Source organism: Drosophila willistoni, chromosome 3R (genome assembly GCF_018902025.1).
Source record: "Drosophila willistoni isolate 14030-0811.24 chromosome 3R, UCI_dwil_1.1, whole genome shotgun sequence".
Classification (NCBI taxonomy): domain Eukaryota; kingdom Metazoa; phylum Arthropoda; class Insecta; order Diptera; family Drosophilidae; genus Drosophila; species Drosophila willistoni.
Window position 1 is genome coordinate 10,542,293 of NC_061086.1, and position 17,983 is coordinate 10,560,275.

The window sequence follows — 17,983 nt, forward strand, 5'->3', positions numbered from 1 at the left end:
GGTTAAGCGGTTTAGCGTCAAGCAGCTTATCTATTATCATTTCAATGAATTTTGAATGAGTGTTCCCTCACTGAACACGAAAGAAAGGGAGAGAATGAAACTAGGGGTCGATTTTTGTTATTTTCGTAGTGCTGGACTCCAGTTGCCTGGTTGGGCTTCATTACGCTTGATTTCTTGTGACCTTCGGCCCGCACACAGACACACAGGGACACATAAAAGAGAGTGAAGCATTGGGCTAGCGCTTACTTTATGCTTCGTTAGTCAGGCAGGATTATGGAGTTGGTCATGGCGTCAAAATGCCTTGTCTGTGGCGCTTGGAACATGGGAAGTCATATGAATGCTCTTCTGAATGGGAAGCAAACAATGGTCAAGCATATAAGTAGGCTGTAAAATGCGTCAGTCATTCAGTGATTCAGCCTGCCGGCGACAGGATGCGGTCACAGGATGCCAACAGCTTGTCTAATGCTTAAGGGCTGCAGTCGAGTGACCAACCGAATGACTGACACCTTTGCAAACAGCCCGCGGGAGAAAGGACTGTACGGGTCTCCGTATGCCAGACTGTGAGTGCTTGTGTAAACAATCCTAGCCACATAATGAACTGGACTCGGACCGTTGCCTTAACTCTCATACCGTACCTTCTAGTCTACCTATCGCAGGACCTGTTGATGGAAGGTTCCTGTTGTTGTTGTTGTTGTGGTAGTTGTTTCTGCTGTCACACAAAAGCGTGCAACACTTTTTACACATTTTACCAAGTTTATGCAATTTTCAAGCACATCACACGTCTGTCCCTCCTTCTGATCTACATATGTATGTATGTATGTATGTATGTATTTATATACATATACATGTAAAGCTTTATACACATATATGTAAGCCATTTAAATGCCGTAGTTTGCCGCTTGGCCTGCTCTTGGTCCGTTCTCTGTGTTGCCCTCTGCCTTTTGTGTGCAAAAACCACAAGCGCTTCGGTCTGAATAATTGACCAAAAAACGTCGTCCAACCGCAGCAAAGCAAAGGTAATGGCCACGGTAACAGAAAAAGCACCGACAACCGGCAACAGAGCGAGTCGAGCACAACAAATGAATAAACAAATTTATGGAAGCAGAACCGCAGATTTAAGTGATGTCCTTTTTGCTATGTTTTAAATTCAAACTGAATAAATATGAGATTTCTGTGTGACGAATAGGAGTGAAATATTTAAAATTCAATCAAATCTGGTCAATTAGTGAGAATGTTACTTGCATAATATTTCCATGCCAATGCCATGGGCATTTCAATTCATCTTCCTTCTTATTTATTTCTGTTTTTCCTTGTTTTTTTGTTTTTGTGTAAAAGTTTCAACCAAAAAAAAAAGAAAAAGAACCAATATCACCGGCACGTAGCTCATTTATTTATGTATTTCTCTTTCGCCGCATTCACACAAAGGTTTCGCCTTTGTTCAGCCTTTGTATGCTCCTTAGAATCTTTCATTTTTTTCTTCTTTTTTTTTCACAAACGACGGCACATTAGCCGCAACGGATGTTGGCCTTTTCATGGCTGACTGCTTGCAACAACAACAACAACGACAACAGCAAAAAGAACAATGCGAATGAAAAAGAAATTTGGTCAAACAAGTGGGCGTCCTTCCAAAATATTACCACTGACCACTGGAGCAGCCACAAAAGCAAAAGAAAAAAGAAATGTCAATAAATTCATATGAAGTTATCTCTTCCAGACAGCTTAATGCGCATTTTTATAGCCTAATCTAGAGTCAAATTTTTCATGTGCCTTACTTCAAGACGCGTTCAATTTGTTCTGTAGCACAAATTTCTTCTTAAATCATGTGTTTCTAAAATTCATGGACTTACCTCGTGTAAGGTATAACAAGAAGTAACTGCAAAACAAAAGAGAGAGAGAGGCTTAGTTAGTTATTCAATAAGTAGGTATTTGAAATTTTCAAAAATTTATATATGAGTTTATGTCTATCAATCAGGGAAATGCCTTTTTTTTGGATCTTATCATTGCCCTGCAGCAGCAGCTGGTTATAAGCCACTTTGCGTCTATGGCAACTATCAAACAAATAAACTGAAATATTCTACATACATATGCTGACTGCTGTCACACATTTGATGAACTTAATAAAACCCAGCACGAAGTGCCACTCAGACCCAACTGACAACTGAATTGTTAAATAAAATTGAAGTGCCGCCACCGTCTGTCTCCGTCTTCCCCCCCCCCCACCTTTCAGCCATACATGCCACACTCAAAAATATCTCTCATATTGAATCTCGGACAACTCAATGTGGACTTGGCACATAAAAAAGATTAGCGCCAGGCCAAAGCACTAAGAGTCGAGTATCTTAGGCAACGAAATGGGTCAAAGTGTGATGTTTGTGTGTGTTCTCTTTCCCTCTCAATGTCCCTGTCGTTTCTTTTATGTATGTGTATATGTGTGGTCTTCCGTCTGCTAAAGTACTTTGGCTGACAGCAGCAGTCAATGACATGGGATGGGTTGGTAAAAATAAATATCTTTGCATGTGAATGGTTCTACCTTTACCTCTGTCCTGTCCTATGATTAACTATAGACAAACCAATTTACTCAACTCGACATTTTCATTTGCTTTACCTCTATGAGTCTGCATGAATATAATGACAGAATACCGACGCACAACTTACAATTACATACATATATGGCTTTAGTTTTGCAATGTAAAAGTGGATAATTCTGGGCAAGAGCTCCGCCCTCCTGTTGAAAGCTCTTATTTTATTTATGCATCGACTGGCAGACAAAATCGCTTGAATAAACGAACGGCGATAATAAATAAATGAAAGCTCAATACACTTTTTGCAAAGGGGGAGAAGAAAGGGGAAAGGAAACAGGTGTGTAGAGAAAAGAGGTAAAGGCACGTCATGATGGAAGACCACGATTAACCCATTGAGAACCAATGATGGATAAAAGTGAAGCAGATTTATTTTCAAAAAAAATTTCTTCCATTTCATTTGAAACTAATGGGAATTCAAAAATACCTAATATTGCTTTCACTTTAGATCACAATCATCAAAACTAAATGATAACAAATTTAGAATATATGATAGATTTTTAAATTTTTTGTAGTTTACTGGAAAATTTGTTTATATTTCAGTCTTACGTGTAGAAGCAGCATAAAATAGTTGTTCTATATTTGAGAGAGTTTTTTCTCAGAAATTTGTTAATCCCTTTCATTAATAAATCATTCATTAAGTGTGCATCTTTATCACAGTAATTCCGAGAGAAGAAAGAGGTAAATATCAGCTTATTTAAAATGAACTTTCGCAAAAAAACAAAAATATATTTTCTATTCTATGAAAAAAAAATTAACACGGGTTAACAACATTCCAAATAAAAGACCAAAGAAAATTTACACGTTTTGTCTTCGTACACGTAAAATGAATAATCTACGTGGCGCCTAATCGCTTGCTACGCCTTTTGTGAAGTGCTTGAACACATATACACACAAATTTGTATGCATATCTTGTACGTGTGTGTGTGTGTTAGTGTGTGTGTGTCTACTTCACTCTTTATAAACACATAAATTCTTTAGTAAATGTACTGTTAAACCGTATTATTCACACCATCCACAACAAGTGTGAATGTTAATGGCTGAGTGTAGTGTATCGTATTCGGTCCTACAACTTTTAATGTGTGCCCTGTGGTTTTTAGTAACCGCATCGAAAATTGCCGGATGGAATTGGGTTCGAAAGGGGGATGAGTATGGCAAAGACCCGTCAAACTATAGAGCAAAACAAAAAAAGAAGTAGGTAGAATGAAATGGAGGAGTATTGATGCAAACATTACGTAACCTTAAAAGCTAACAAGAGAGGAGCCCCGAGAGCATCAGCCGCTTTGGTAACTGGAAAATTGTGTAAATAAACAGTATTAAATTTTCCGCCTGACGGCTAATAGAACAGCAGTCAGACACGCAGCTTGAGGTGGGCCACAGTTGGTGGACAGCCACAAAATATCGATTACGTGAAGAACACGGCAAAGAGCATTGAAGCTCGACTCGTAACTGTCTGCGTTGTGGCGTTGCAAGAAAGAGGGAAAACTTTATTTCTAACAAAATTTACAACAACTTAAGCCATAAAAATTGAAACGATAGCCGTAAAAATAAGGCAAAATAGGGTGGTGCCTACCACTCTACTCTCATTCTCATTTCTAGTATCTCTTGTGCCCTCTAGCCCCATCTCCCTCTCTCACTCACTCTCTTGCTATCTAAAGGGTCCCAGCAGGCAACTAGGCAGGCAACTGCTGATGCTGCGTCTTGGCTGGGCGCCACTTAACGCCAGCAGCAGCAGTAGTAGTATGCTCATCTTATGCAAAAGTTCAATGGGGTTGCTCCCAGTTTCGCTTCTTTTATTTTTTTGGGGCGGAGTGGGCTAACTTTTTGTGGCACATAGACAAACTTTGCCCACTAGTCTGTGCGAGGTCGTGGTCTTAAAAAATGCTACCAGATGAGGTAGCAACTACAACACAAACTACATACAAAATCCTCATTTTAGTTCTTGCTGTTACTGTTTTCTCTAGATGCTTGAAATCCTCGACGCCAGCATATACAGTAAACTCTATAGGGAATGCATTAGATTTTCTTAGATTAATTTTGAATCCTGGAGAAAATCAATTTGAAATTGATCTTAGCTGGTTATTATTATGTTCAATAGACTGGAAAATGTGAAACTAAATTGAAAAAATATATGTAATATGATAAGCAGAGGACGCGTACATTTTATTCATCTTAAATGAAAATTGGTTTCCCTCAAATACACATATATCAAGTTCTTTAAGCTTCTCTTTCTGAGCGAGAAGAATATTTTGAAATTCACACTATAGCTTTAGCTTAGAGAAAACCATTGTAATTGGTTGTTGGTAAGGCCATTTCGTTATAAAGCAATTACAACTGTAAAACCGCAGCCACAGCCTGACAACGTTTTTCTTAGCATACATTTTGGGGCACGCATTGCATAAAGAGTGAACTGGTTTAGCTGTCGTCGCCTGAACCTAAGCTAATGCTCACACACAAATACACAGAGATGCTTTGGTCATATGTGTACCAAGTCTTAGTTTTAACTTGGGGCTATGAAATGTTGTAGCTGACATTTATGCGAATCTTACTCACTTCTATTAACGTGCTCGTTTCCAAGAACCCAAGCAAAATACATAGCCCTTCATTTCCTTGCCATCAGGGTAGTAGCATGATGGTTTGTTTTGTGCGTGTATGTTTGCTAGTGTGTGTACATGTTGACATTGATTGCGTGCGTGCCACTGACAGTTGTTCGTATATGTAAAATAATAGTGCGATTTTAATTGAATAATATGCAAGCCCTCAACACGATATCAGAAGCAAGCAAACAAACCGAAACGCAAAGGAAGAAGGATGTCTGTGGTCATTCTGTAAGTTGAAGACAGGCCATTTGTGTATATGACATTGGGGTCATGTTAGTTTATCCTGCCTTTTCGTTCCGTTCACTCTTACAGTCTTTGTGGGACTCCCTCTTGATGTCTGCTGGCACGATTTAGTAGCATTATAATTGTCTATGGGCCATTAAGGCGACATTGGGGGGAAGATGACTCTGACCCAAAATGCTAAAGCTTATGCTTCTGTCTCTGACTTCAATTTACCGCCTGTGGCTATGTCAATCACTCAGTAGTGGGTCATAAGATGTACACATTTATATTGAATATATAATATACATAAGTATTTACTTAATATTTTCTTGGCAAGAATCTTATGGCTTAGAATATCATGTAATCCTTTTATTTTCTATAATTCATTTTTGCAGTTGACTTTAATCCACAAAAACCAACTAACTAATTTTATTCAAATCACAAATTTACCATCAGTCACGCATACATCTATACTTTAATATCCGATTATTATGCACGTAGTTAGTTGTCTCGCCACGTCCATTTAGATCGGCAGACATACACATATTTTTATTGACATCTGAGCAGGCAGGGCAAACAAAGCGGAAGTTATCGTCTCCTCTTTCTTTATCATCCCTTTGCCTATTTCCCGAAACATTCTATACATCCATATGTATGTGTGTATTGTGTGTGTTGTTGTTGCTGTTGCCGAAACCATTTCATATAGAAAATCAATAAATTATTGTATTTAATGTATACATAACTCAAATTATTATGTATTACTGCCGCTCGACCGGTTCGCTTCTGACTTGGCATGACTTGAGCAAGCTGAATGTTGACTTTGGATGCCTTCGGCATGGCATTTCCAATTAAAGCAAACACATGCTGATGGTTTGGGGGCAAATATTTGTATTAGTTTTGTCTTTTCATATGTCCATGTGAGTTTTGGTCATAAATTAAATTAGATTTCAATTAAGCGCTGACCACAAATAAATCTTAAACAAAGCGAAGCATTCAATGTCTATTATCTGTTTCTCTCTTTCTCTTTTCAATTTGATAAATGCAGCTAAACCATATTTATTTGTCAATGTACGGAATTCATTTGAGCAAAGAAGCATATTGTAAAGAGGTCATAAGGCAAATGGTTAACTAAAGCAGAATTCTTGGCACACAAATGGGGTACAAAAATGAAAACTTTCCTTTCAAAGACTGCATATTCTACTTTTTTTCCTTCAGGGACAGGACCAAGCAAAAAATGTCACAACGAGGACATGCTCAAAAAAATATGCAAAACAAAAAAAGCAAAAAAAAGTAAACAGAAAGAAGAAAATGCATCCTACACAGTGAACATGTAGAAGAAATTGAAAACGGAAGGAAGCACAAGTAAAAAAAAAAAAGAAAAGCACAAGAAACAAACAAGCGCATGACATGCAAAACAGGCAGACAACCAACAACGAACTACCTTCTGGATGCCAGGACAGGTTACCACCCATTTGTGTAACTCGGGGCAGGATGCGGGGGCAACATCAAGGAAGAACTGAAAATGCGCTGATAAGCAAGGCGTGCACAACGGAACCCAGAGGCACCTGCAGCAAGCAGCCAATACTAGTACTAGCCAAGGTACTAGTACTAGCCGGAGTAGAGAATTGGAGAGACCCATTCAAAGCGAAAGTGAATTGAGTAGAATATACGAGTGGTGTTTTATCCTGTAAAGAATATATGATTGCCTTCTGGTAACTACTTACAGTCTACTTAGTGTTTAAATAAACTTATGAGAGTTAAACGACAATAGGAATCAATTCAGGTGCTTATCTTATGCAAAGCTTATTACTTGCAATTCGTTTGACTTGTCTAGATAGAATTGTCTTTGTAGAATTTTAATCAATATTTAACCATAAAGTAAATTAACTCGACAGAGTGAATTTTATATATGTTCATATATTTCCTTAGCATTATGTACCTAGAGAAACAAACTTTGTCAGAAATTGTTGAAAGTTCCTATTCACAATTTATTATTAATTAATGAAAACCTCATGACATTAAAAATGAATTTAGTTTGGAACTTGCAGAGAATTTTAACAACTATATCAACGAGAAAAGTATAATTAAAAAATTTAACTGAACTCTAACTTTAGTTTGACTTTTTGTAAAACTTAAATACATAATTGGTTGTTTAACGCATATTTAAGGCAGAGTGACAGAGACAGAAAAAAACAGAACAGCAGCAAAAAAATAGAGAATGTGCGAATGTTTTCTAAAGAACAAGGACATCAAGCCGCTAGTGAAATGTCAGGTGGATGCCATGCCAGTGGGTTTTTAGAAACATTTGTTGGCACGCGCCAATTTCTACGATGAGTGCTCATAACGAGCTCAGCCCCAACAGCAGGTATGCAGAGGCAGAAGCAGAGGCAGGGGCGTGAGCAGGGCAGGCAGTTAGCATATGAGTCTCCTCAACCAGTCCCCCAGCCCCGTGCGAGGGACAATGTCGTTTGGTTGACTGGGTTGGCTGGTTGGTTCAACAATGCTGAAAATCAATAAAAACCATTAAAATGCAACGACACCCCAGTTTCAGTCAGCGGCCGCCAAGGAATGTGAAGTTCAAGCAGCAAGGTTGGTAAGTTGGTTGATCGCTCGCTCGTTTTGGCTCGTTGATTTGTTGGTTGAAGGAGCAAGACCAACTTTCAACATGCAAGTTGCGTGATAGAGTTCTACCATTATTATTACCATTATAATTTCTTTTTCTGTTCCTTTTATAAATAGATTCCATGGTTTAATTGCAGCCTACAAGCAAAACCAAATCGATGCCACCGAAACGCATTTAACAAGGTCGAGGACAAATGGTGCCGAAAAAACGTTGTAATTTATTGCCTAGTGAAAGTAAGAAGAGAAGTGCTAGAGGGGAGGTCAAAATGTCGAGCTGCATGAATTATGTACCACAAAACCCTGACAATGCTCGCGAATGTAAATCGGAAACTAAATTCAACATGAAATTTACGAGCTTCTGCAGATTTAAGAGGAGACAGCAGGCAGTGCCCCTCGCTTGATGAGTGAGTGGGCGAGGCTGAGTGCATTTTGTCGTTTTTTAAAACAAGAAACGCAATTAAATGGCGCTTTAATATTAATAAACTAAAAAATGTTTTTAAAAAAAACTATCTGGATATATGAAACATTTAAATGCGATCCATTTTGCATTGCTATTTTATTAATAAATGCAAAAGCAATTTGGATAACATGACTAACGTTCAAATATGCAAATGCGGCTATCCGCATCACAATCATTCAACACACACACATTATGTTTAAAAATCCATACACCGTAATATATATATATGTATATAAATAAATTTTCGTCCAGAGCACATCATCAATCATGAATAACGATTTTAGTGGGTTATTCCATTTTCTCAGAAAGCTTAGTAAAATGATAATACATTCTGTTACCTGGTTAATGCAAAACGATTTATATTTATCGTCACATATTTTTTATTGAACTGGTGCTTAAATTAATTGAACAAACAAACAAATAAGAAACAAAATGAAACAGGCCACATGCACTCATAAAGATTATGCATAAATAATAAAAATAAAGACCCAAATTGTAGAAACAAAATAAGAGAATCAAACGAAATGGCCAAAAATATGTTCACTTTTTGTTTGAGAATTTCTGGCATATTTATCGTTTATATTTTTGGCAAAGCTGCACTTACAATTGTAAACAAATTTGTTAATTAGCAAAACGATCGAAAACAATATAATTGTTATTGTTGATGCTTCTTTTAATTGCTATTTGTGTCTGGCGGATGGAAACAAATAAATATTTTCACACTTTTATTATGGTATTTTAGTGATTGATGAGGCTAATTGTGTTTGATTGAGAATCCAGCGACTTTTGCAGTCTTGATTAAACAGTTTTTGCCATGATTGGTCTAATTGCAATACTTGATCGATGAGTGCACCAGAAATCATAGGCTAATCTAGCAATAAGTTGGCAGTTGAAAAACTAAACATCTTTATCAGCTGTCGATGACATATATTTAACAAATTTTAAGAGAACTCGCATGATTTGCAATGAATAAATAAAAACAAATTAAATAACATTGTAGGCCTTTTTTTTTTATTTGCCCACATTTTTCGGGGCAATATGAATAAAAAAGCAAATAAAATATTTATATATATAGTTAATTATTTTTAGCCGAAATGTCAATGACTTTAACCAGAGACAAAATAAATTGCGGTAGCATTGCCATTGCCACGGCTGTTGCCGTGGGCTATAATAGATATATCGCACATACGCAATGTTGGCCTCAGCCAATAAAGGCGTAATTAAAGCGCCAAATAAATAATTAGCTCAACATGCCGCAAACAAAACTATTCTCTACCTTCCCCTGACACCCTCGGCGACCCGCATATCGATCAATAAAAAATTACAATCGTTGGCTTATTGGAAAAACAGTTTCGAAGATTTTTTCTGCACTTGAGGCCAAAACAAATCACAGAGTCATTAATTTTTATATACAAAATCTGGGCTGAGCTCTATCAAGGGTCTTGACGTCGACGAAGAATGAACACAATACTAAGATTTCTGATATATAAAGAAGACCATCAGCCCAGTCAAAGTCAAAAAAAGAAAAAGAAATGAGGAACAAAAACAAAATGAGCTTACTTATCAGTAACGTAATTAAGCAGCGATAAACTCACTGCCAACGCCCCCACTTTTTTGTTTAGTACCCCCTTTGGTCTATTTACCACAATGACGACCCGCAAACGGCGCCCAATTTCTTTATGTTTGCTTTAATTTGTTGTTGGTTTGTGGGTGAGTGATAAGCACAGGCCTTCTTTTTTTTCACCCCATACATAGCTGGACACTCACATAGACCCATACGTACATACACATATAGTTTATATCAATTTAGATTTGAATTTAATTTATTTACTCAGTTAAATATCAATATGTATGTTAGGGACCGCGGCCGAAATGTTTATTTTTGGGTGGCATGGTCAATTTATTGATAATACAATAGAAAAAATTACTTTAGTCACTTTGCCGATGTGGGTAATGATGATGATGATGATGACCAAACGCCATTACTCACTCCATTTATAGATGGTCTTATTGCATTTTCTTTCATTAGTAACAGCATATACTAAGAGACAAAGACCAATTCTTGCTTTAGATTAACTTCTAACTGGATACTTGTACTAACTTGACCTCATGCTTCGTATCACTATTAGGTATAAAGAATCCTGTCAGTGTTATGACTTAGTTAAGACAGTAAATATTTCACATTAAATCGACTGTTAATTAGATGACTTGTTAAATTGTCTTAGAAAGTTCAAAAACTTTCTATTAGGGAATTAAATTCTTCAAATTCTTTTCCCTAACCAGAAACCACTTCTTTTATATACATAGATAAATTTTAGACACGAACTTTAAATTACTTCTGATGTCTTTGCCATTATTGAGTTTCAATAAAAGTTCTTCCATGTATTCTCTGGTAAGGTGAAAAACACCAGTCAATGTTAAATTAAATAGAAATTTAAATAAATTGAAGCAAGAGTCTTATCAACCAGTTGCTGTCAATTTGTGGAATACCCTGTATCGTAACCATAATGGTTATAGGCTGGAAGCCTGTCGCCTCGTTAACTAACTGAGTGACAGTATTTTAAACTGATATCGTGAAACTTGGCGAAAATTGTTGATATGTCGAATCAGCAAAATGAGGGACGGGTAGGGTATTGAAGTTGATAAGAAATTTGGTTATTTCAGCACAGAGTCTAGACCTTCTCATGCCATTGGACTTTATTAACAAAGCCAATACATTTTCAGTTGCATTAGGGGGAATTAAGTATACGCCCTGTATGGCAAGCAAGACGCACTTAACCACTGGAGTACAATTGGCTTAACCGAATACGAACTAATTGAATGCAGCTTAAGTGCGTTGTTTTTGACACGACAAGTTGTGGCTGCATGGGAAACCCTAACGAGCAAGCTCATCTGCGGCATCATCCCAACTAGCTGTGTCTCTGGTCTCTAGTCAGCTGCATACTTGTGTATGCACAAGTGGTCTGGCCAGTAGAACAATAGAGCAAGCTTTTTAATTGCTTGCATTTTTTGTATTGTTTGCATTTTTATTTATAATTAATAATCTTTAACAAATATTGCTGTTACTCCAACAGCACTCATTAAACTGCATCAGTTCAAGTTCAAAGTTGGATTAGTTGATCCAAGGTAAATTAATAATTAGCACGGAAATGTGTATTAAACCGGGTTTACTTAGTTCTCCACTTAAGACTTCAATTCAATTGTTTTTTCGTATGTCTAGTAATCGCCATTAAGCCCAACTGATTACATATCAATTAGTAAGTGATTACAACTACATAGGCAATTATGCAATCAGGTGAAATATGTCTACAATTACTAACAGCGGGGCATAACACGGATGTGGTATACGCCTGCCAGCTATATGTATGCAATTAGCTATCAAACTAAAGTATGGCCAGCACTCGCGGCTGTCTTGCCAGACGTTTTTGCCTTTGATTAATGGTGGCCACATCAACAACAATATATCTATAGGATGTACATACTTACAAGCATACATCCTATAATATGTACATATATATGTACATACTTATGTATATATGGAAATCTGTTTGCTTTACCACTCAGAAACGGCTGGATGGGGTGGCTAGCCGCAAACATAATTAGCCATACATAATGCACCCTTGAGACAAGAACATGGTCCGAACGAGAAGTAACTTGGGCCACTTAAGTCTAACAAGTTTTCGGTTTTCGAGCTAAATGTCTAATCAAAGCATAAACAAGGCTTGTTATTTAGCCAAGGCGTGGCAAGATTACGGAGGAGGCGGGTAAGGTGATTTCCCAACTTGTCTGCCCACTAACTGGCAATTTAATTAATGAAAAGCCAAAACACTTGAACAAGAGAAGATTTTGGTAATACTACAATTTCTCTATCTATCATGGCAATTTGATATTAAATGTGTTTGTGTGTGTGTGTGTGTGTGTGTGTGTGTGTGTGTGAGGAGGTTAGTTTTAAAGCAGATACAAGTCCTTTGGGTATCTCAAAAATGTTCTACATATTACACTTAAATTCTGTTCAATGTCCATGCTCGTTAATCGTTGCCTTATCACTTGCTCATCTACCACATAAATAATCAATTTATGTCGCTCTCTTTTATTTTTTGTTGGTTTTGTGTTTTTTTTTTTTTGGTTGCTTATTTGTTTGTGAAGGTCGTTTCATGGCTTTAATTACCCGTCATTAATCATAATTGAAATTGCAAGCGAGCAAGCAAAAAATAACATGTTTTGCACTATATTTTTCAGCTGACCAAGTTTTAACACTTGACCAAAAAGGGCAAAGTTTTTAAAGCTTAATGACTAAACTCTGCCGTCAATTAAAGTTCTTGTACAAGAATTAATGTGTACAAACAGCCTGACAACAGCCAGGCGAGGTAATTGAAGAGGAGTGAAATTGTGGAAATGAAGCTGGCCACAGCAAGGGACAATGATCAACTTTGACAGATCCAGTGGTCGATTGGCAAAGACGGAGACAGAGACAGAATGTGGGAGAGCTTAAATTCGCAATTATGGCGCTTTAATGCACAACAACGAGTAGATGTTATTGCCATTTTGGTGCTGGATGCTGATTCCGAAACTCAAGCCCATCAATAATGTGCGTGACACATTGTTGCCGCAGGCAACAGTCGGCTCATGCTGCGTATACGCAATATCTGTACAAAGAATTATTGGTCCGATATGTATGTTTGTATATACATAAAACATACATACATATAGAAGAGGAAAGGAAATGTCACAGTCACGAGGCGGATGTGCTATTCTGAGATTGATAGCAGGATCAAATGTTATCTCCCAGCATGTTAAGTGGATTGTTTACGTGTCCTTGTTGAGTTCTTTTTTTTCTGTTGGGTTATGCGTGATTGTGTGTGTTTGTTCTTACACCATGTGTCTGTCTCCGGCGTATGTGCGTGTGTGTGTGTGTGGTGTTTTAATTATATGGAATTCTGGCCCAACAGACAAAAGTGGGAAAACCCCAAAAAGTCAACAGACAATGGCTGCCTTCTCTATGAAATTAAACTTAATTGCAATCATTAATTATACTCAAAATTGAGATATATTGCCCAGCTACATACTGAAGTTTATGTAATTTGAATTAATTCATTTTGTACCGCATCCTGAAACGACTTTACCTTTTATTCAGATTTTCGCACCATATTAAATTATAAAGTGTGTCAGAATTTCATTGGTTATATTACGAAAAACAAAACAAGAAACTGAAATGAAGTCATAATTAATCTTTATTCAATTGACCACAGGGTAGCTGTTGCATGCAAATTTCATTCAGCGATGAGTTAACTTTATTTAATGAAATTATATCCAATTGCATCCCATACCAGAATCATTTGACCTGACAAGTTTTTCCCAGGATGCACACCACAGTACACACAGTACAATGACAATATACATACGTACATACATACATACATATATGTTTAATATAAAAATGAATGAAAATTGTGTAAAGCTAATTAAATTTTTAATTATATTCCAGCTTAAGGGCAGCAAATCTAGCGTTGTATTTTAATTTTGAATGTAAACAGATGCATTGCATATAATTGATAAAGATTTTAATAAAGTAAACAGAGAGAGAGAGAGAGAGAGATAGAGAAAGATGTAAATATATTATAATTTGACCCATAGGCCTGATTAATGTCAGGAAGATGATTAGTATTGGAAGATTGTCGTCTTTGAGTACCACCAGATCGCCCACTTCAAGATTTTTAGAAGGGAATCGCCACTTATTGCGCTTATGTAGCTCCTTCAGATACTCGTCTTTCCATCGGGTGCAGAAATGCTGACTCACGGCCTTCAGACGCTGCCACCGGTTAATGATAGACGGTACCTGATCCTTGATTTCAGGTTCCGTCACGGATAGCAATGGACCGCCAACTAGGAAATGGCCTGGGGTCAAAGCTAAAGAGTCGGTGGGGTCTTCAGACATAGGAGAAATCGGCTGCGAGTTCAAACACGCCTCTACCTTAGCCAGCAGCGTAGAGAACTCTTCAAAAGTATACCTTTGGTTGGAAGTGGCCTTGTAGAACAGAGTTTTAAAACTCTTAACTCCAGCCTCCCACAACCCTCCCATGTGTGGTGCCCCGGGAGGGATGAAATGCCAGGACAGATTCTGATGGCTGTAGTGGGATAATATTTTCTGCTGGGTAGAATTTAGGAAATCTTTTTCAAGCACTCTGGATGCACCTACGAAGTTTTTCCCGTTGTCGGACTGCACTTGCTGGGGACACCCTCGCCTCGATACAAAGCGAGCGAATGCTGCCAGAAATGCTTCGGTACTCAAATCCGAAGTTGCCTCAAGGTGAATGGCTTTGGTGGAAAAGCAAACAAAGACACACACATATCCCTTTGATATGCGGCAAGCGCGGCCGGTGAAACTCTTGATGTCGAAAGGACCTGCAAAATCTATACCGGTGGTCGTGAAAGGACGTGCGAAAGTAGTTCGCTGGGCCGGAAGGGTGCCCATTAGCTGTGATTGCAGCCTTCTTTTATAAATCACACAGACTTTGCATGAATTGACCACCGATTTTACTAGATTCCGCAGTCTTGGAATCCAGTATCTCTGTCGGATGAGACGGACTACCAGTTGGCTGCCCCCATGGAGAGAGATCTGATGCGTGAAAAGCACCAACAGCCGGGACAACGGACTTACTACTGGCAACAGAATGGGGTTACGCTCATCGTAACTAAGGGCCGCTGCTTGTTGCACGCGCCCACATGCTCGGATCACACCTGATGCGTCAATGAAAGGATTCAAATTGAGAATGGTGCTAGACGTGGGCAGAGATTTCTTCTGCTGTAGACACCGATGTTCCGTCGGAAAGTAATCACGCTGAGTGACTCGGATCAACGCCTGGAGTACTTGATGGATCTCGCTAGAGGTCACCTCCCCGGAGTAATCGTTTGGCAGTTTACGACACCTTCTGCCGAAACGGATCACATATGCTATCACTCGTAAGGCACGTGCCAGATTGGAAAAACGAGATAATATCTCGTTGGCTGGCTTAGCGATCGCGACGTGGACCTTCACTACCCGCTTCTCCAAGGCAGTGTCTAGTGGGAGTGGTGTCGCTCGCTGCCAGGACTCTTGTGGTTCCCGTAGCCATGGTGGGCCGTGCCACCACAAATCCTTGTGTACCAATTCCTGCGCACTCAGGCCGCGGCTAGGGAGATCTGCTGGGTTGTCCTCTGAACGAACGTGATTCCATGGGGCGTCATTTGTTGCCGTCACAATCTTTGCTACCCGATTTGCGACAAACGTTGTCCATGTGCAGGGTGGCTTATTTAACCACGACAGTACGACGGTGGAATCTGACCAATAAAAAGCCTCCGCATTATCAACTGGAAGTTGCGGAAGAACTGCAGCTGCCAGTTCCGCTAAAAGTGTAGCTCCGCATAATTCAAGGCGGGGCAATGAAACCGTTTTAACCGGGGCGACTCTAGATTTCGCTGCAAGAAGGCAGCATGATATGCCTTGGTCATTGCTAACGCGCACGTAAATTGCGGCACCATAAGCCCGCTGTGACGCATCGCAAAAACAATGGAATTGGATGTCGGAATTTGGGTCATGAAGAACCCATCGTGGAATTCGGATCTGGTCAAGGAAGGAGTAGCTCTTTGTAAAATCCTGCCACCTGTGATGGAGTTCACTGGGCAATTGATCATCCCACCCTAGCTCTTGTAACCAGAGCTCTTGCATAAACACCTTGGCTTGAATCACAAAGGGAGCCAGCCAGCCAGCGGGATCGAATAGCTTGGCGATCTGCCCGAGGACTTCTCGCTTAGTATAAGCTGACTTGACATCTTGGGGTGAGATGACAAAATAAAACTCATCCGTAGTCGCTTTCCATCGGATTCCCAGTGTTTTCGCTGTGCTGGCCTCTTCGATGTCGAGGAAATCAGCATTCAGTAAATGACTCTTTGGAATACAACTGAGCACGCTCTTCACATTCGATGTCCACTTGCGCAAGGGAAAGCCAGCTGAACCAAGAGCGTCTTGAAGTTCATTGACCATTGCGATTGCCGTTGTTTCATTATGAGCCCCTGCCAGGACATCATCGACATACATATAGGACTTGATAATATCGCTAGCCAAAGGAAATTTGGATTGTACATCACTTGCGAGTTGCTGAAGTACTCGGATGGCTAAGAACGGAGCACAGTTAATGCCAAACGTGACGGTATTCAGCTCGTAATCACCAAGTTGCCCCTCTTTATTTCGGAACAGGATCCTCTGAAATGGCGTGTGGATTGGATCGACCATAATTTGGCGGTACATTTTTGTGATGTCGGCATTGAAAACTACTCGGAAAAAACGCCACTTGAGAATCTGAGTAGTGAGATCGGACTGAAGTACCGGACCAGGGTAAAGTATGTCGTTGAGACTTACTCCGTTGGTGGACTTGCTAGAGGCGTTAAAAACTACCCGTACCTTTGTTGTGGTGCTGTCGGGCTTGAAAACCGCATGGTGTGGCAAATAAAAATTGTTATTAGTGCCGTCAAATGGAACCTGACGCATGTGGCCCAAGTCCAAATATTCTTGGATGACGGCGTCATACTCAGTTTTTGCCGGAATATTTTTAAGGAGTCGGCTTTCGTTTTTTAGGAACTGAGCCAATGCCCCTGGTCTGGAATGACCAAGGTTGATGTTGGTTGGATCTCGAAACGGAAGTGAGACCGTATATCTCCCCGCAACATCTCTTCTTGTGGTCTTCTGGAAATTGACCTCGCAAACAGAGTCAGAATCTTCTACCGGTTTGCCCGGTAGATCCTCCACCTCCCAAAACCTTGTGAGAAGAGTTTCAAGTCCCTCCTCTCTGCTAACTGCGACCCTCGTGGTGAACGCGGCACATGAACTGACGGGGACCCCTTGCAACGGGCCTGAAATGACCCAACCGAATCTCGTCTCTTGAGCCATTAAAGATCCGCACACTTCGGTCTGGATGCCGGAAAGAGTCACCGCTGGTATTACATCAATGCCAAGGAGTAGATCGATCTTTGCCTTTAATCTGAAGGAGGGGTCGGCTAGAGGAATATTGGGCATTCCTTCCAGTGTGGCTTGGGCTATCGTACATGACGGCAAATCATCAGCAACTTGGGACAAGACAAACGCTTCTATCTCGATCTGGACTGGAGGTCCATGCGATGACCGAATGCTTATGTGACAGACCTTCAAGGTTCTATTGACCTTTCCGTTAATGCCTGTCACTTCGGCCCTGACAGTTTGGAATGGTAACTTCATGAGTCGGAACATTCTTTCGGATATGAAATTGGCTTCAGAAGCCGGGTCTAATAGCGCCCGTGAAGCATAAGTAGTGCCCTTGTGCCAAAGGTCCACGATCGCTGTACCTAGCAACTTATCTCGTGAGGACCTTGCCTCAGAGGTAAAGTAAGTCCGGACAATATTGTGCGAACTGGGCTGAGCTGGGACCGACGTTGGATTATTCTCCGGTCGGGCGTCCTTGTGCAAGAGCGTATTGTGACGCCCCTTGCAC

The 17,983-nt window shown here is 39.6% G+C and overlaps 1 protein-coding gene across 3 annotated transcripts in view; it reads right to left on the reverse strand.

Moving 5' to 3' along the window:
* The window catches only part of LOC6651409 (5-hydroxytryptamine receptor 1), a 63,874-nt gene that overhangs the window by 42,056 nt on the left and 3,835 nt on the right, over window positions 1-17,983 (reverse strand). For 2 of the 3 annotated variants that reach the window (XM_047011238.1, XM_002073489.3), the window contains exon 1: window positions 1,848-1,873. The exons of the other annotated variant lie outside the window; for it this stretch is intronic. The gene's annotated coding sequence lies outside the window, so the exon portion shown is untranslated. Of the gene's footprint in view, window positions 1-1,847; window positions 1,874-17,983 lie in introns of those variants that run through there. 3 annotated transcript variants of the gene reach the window in all.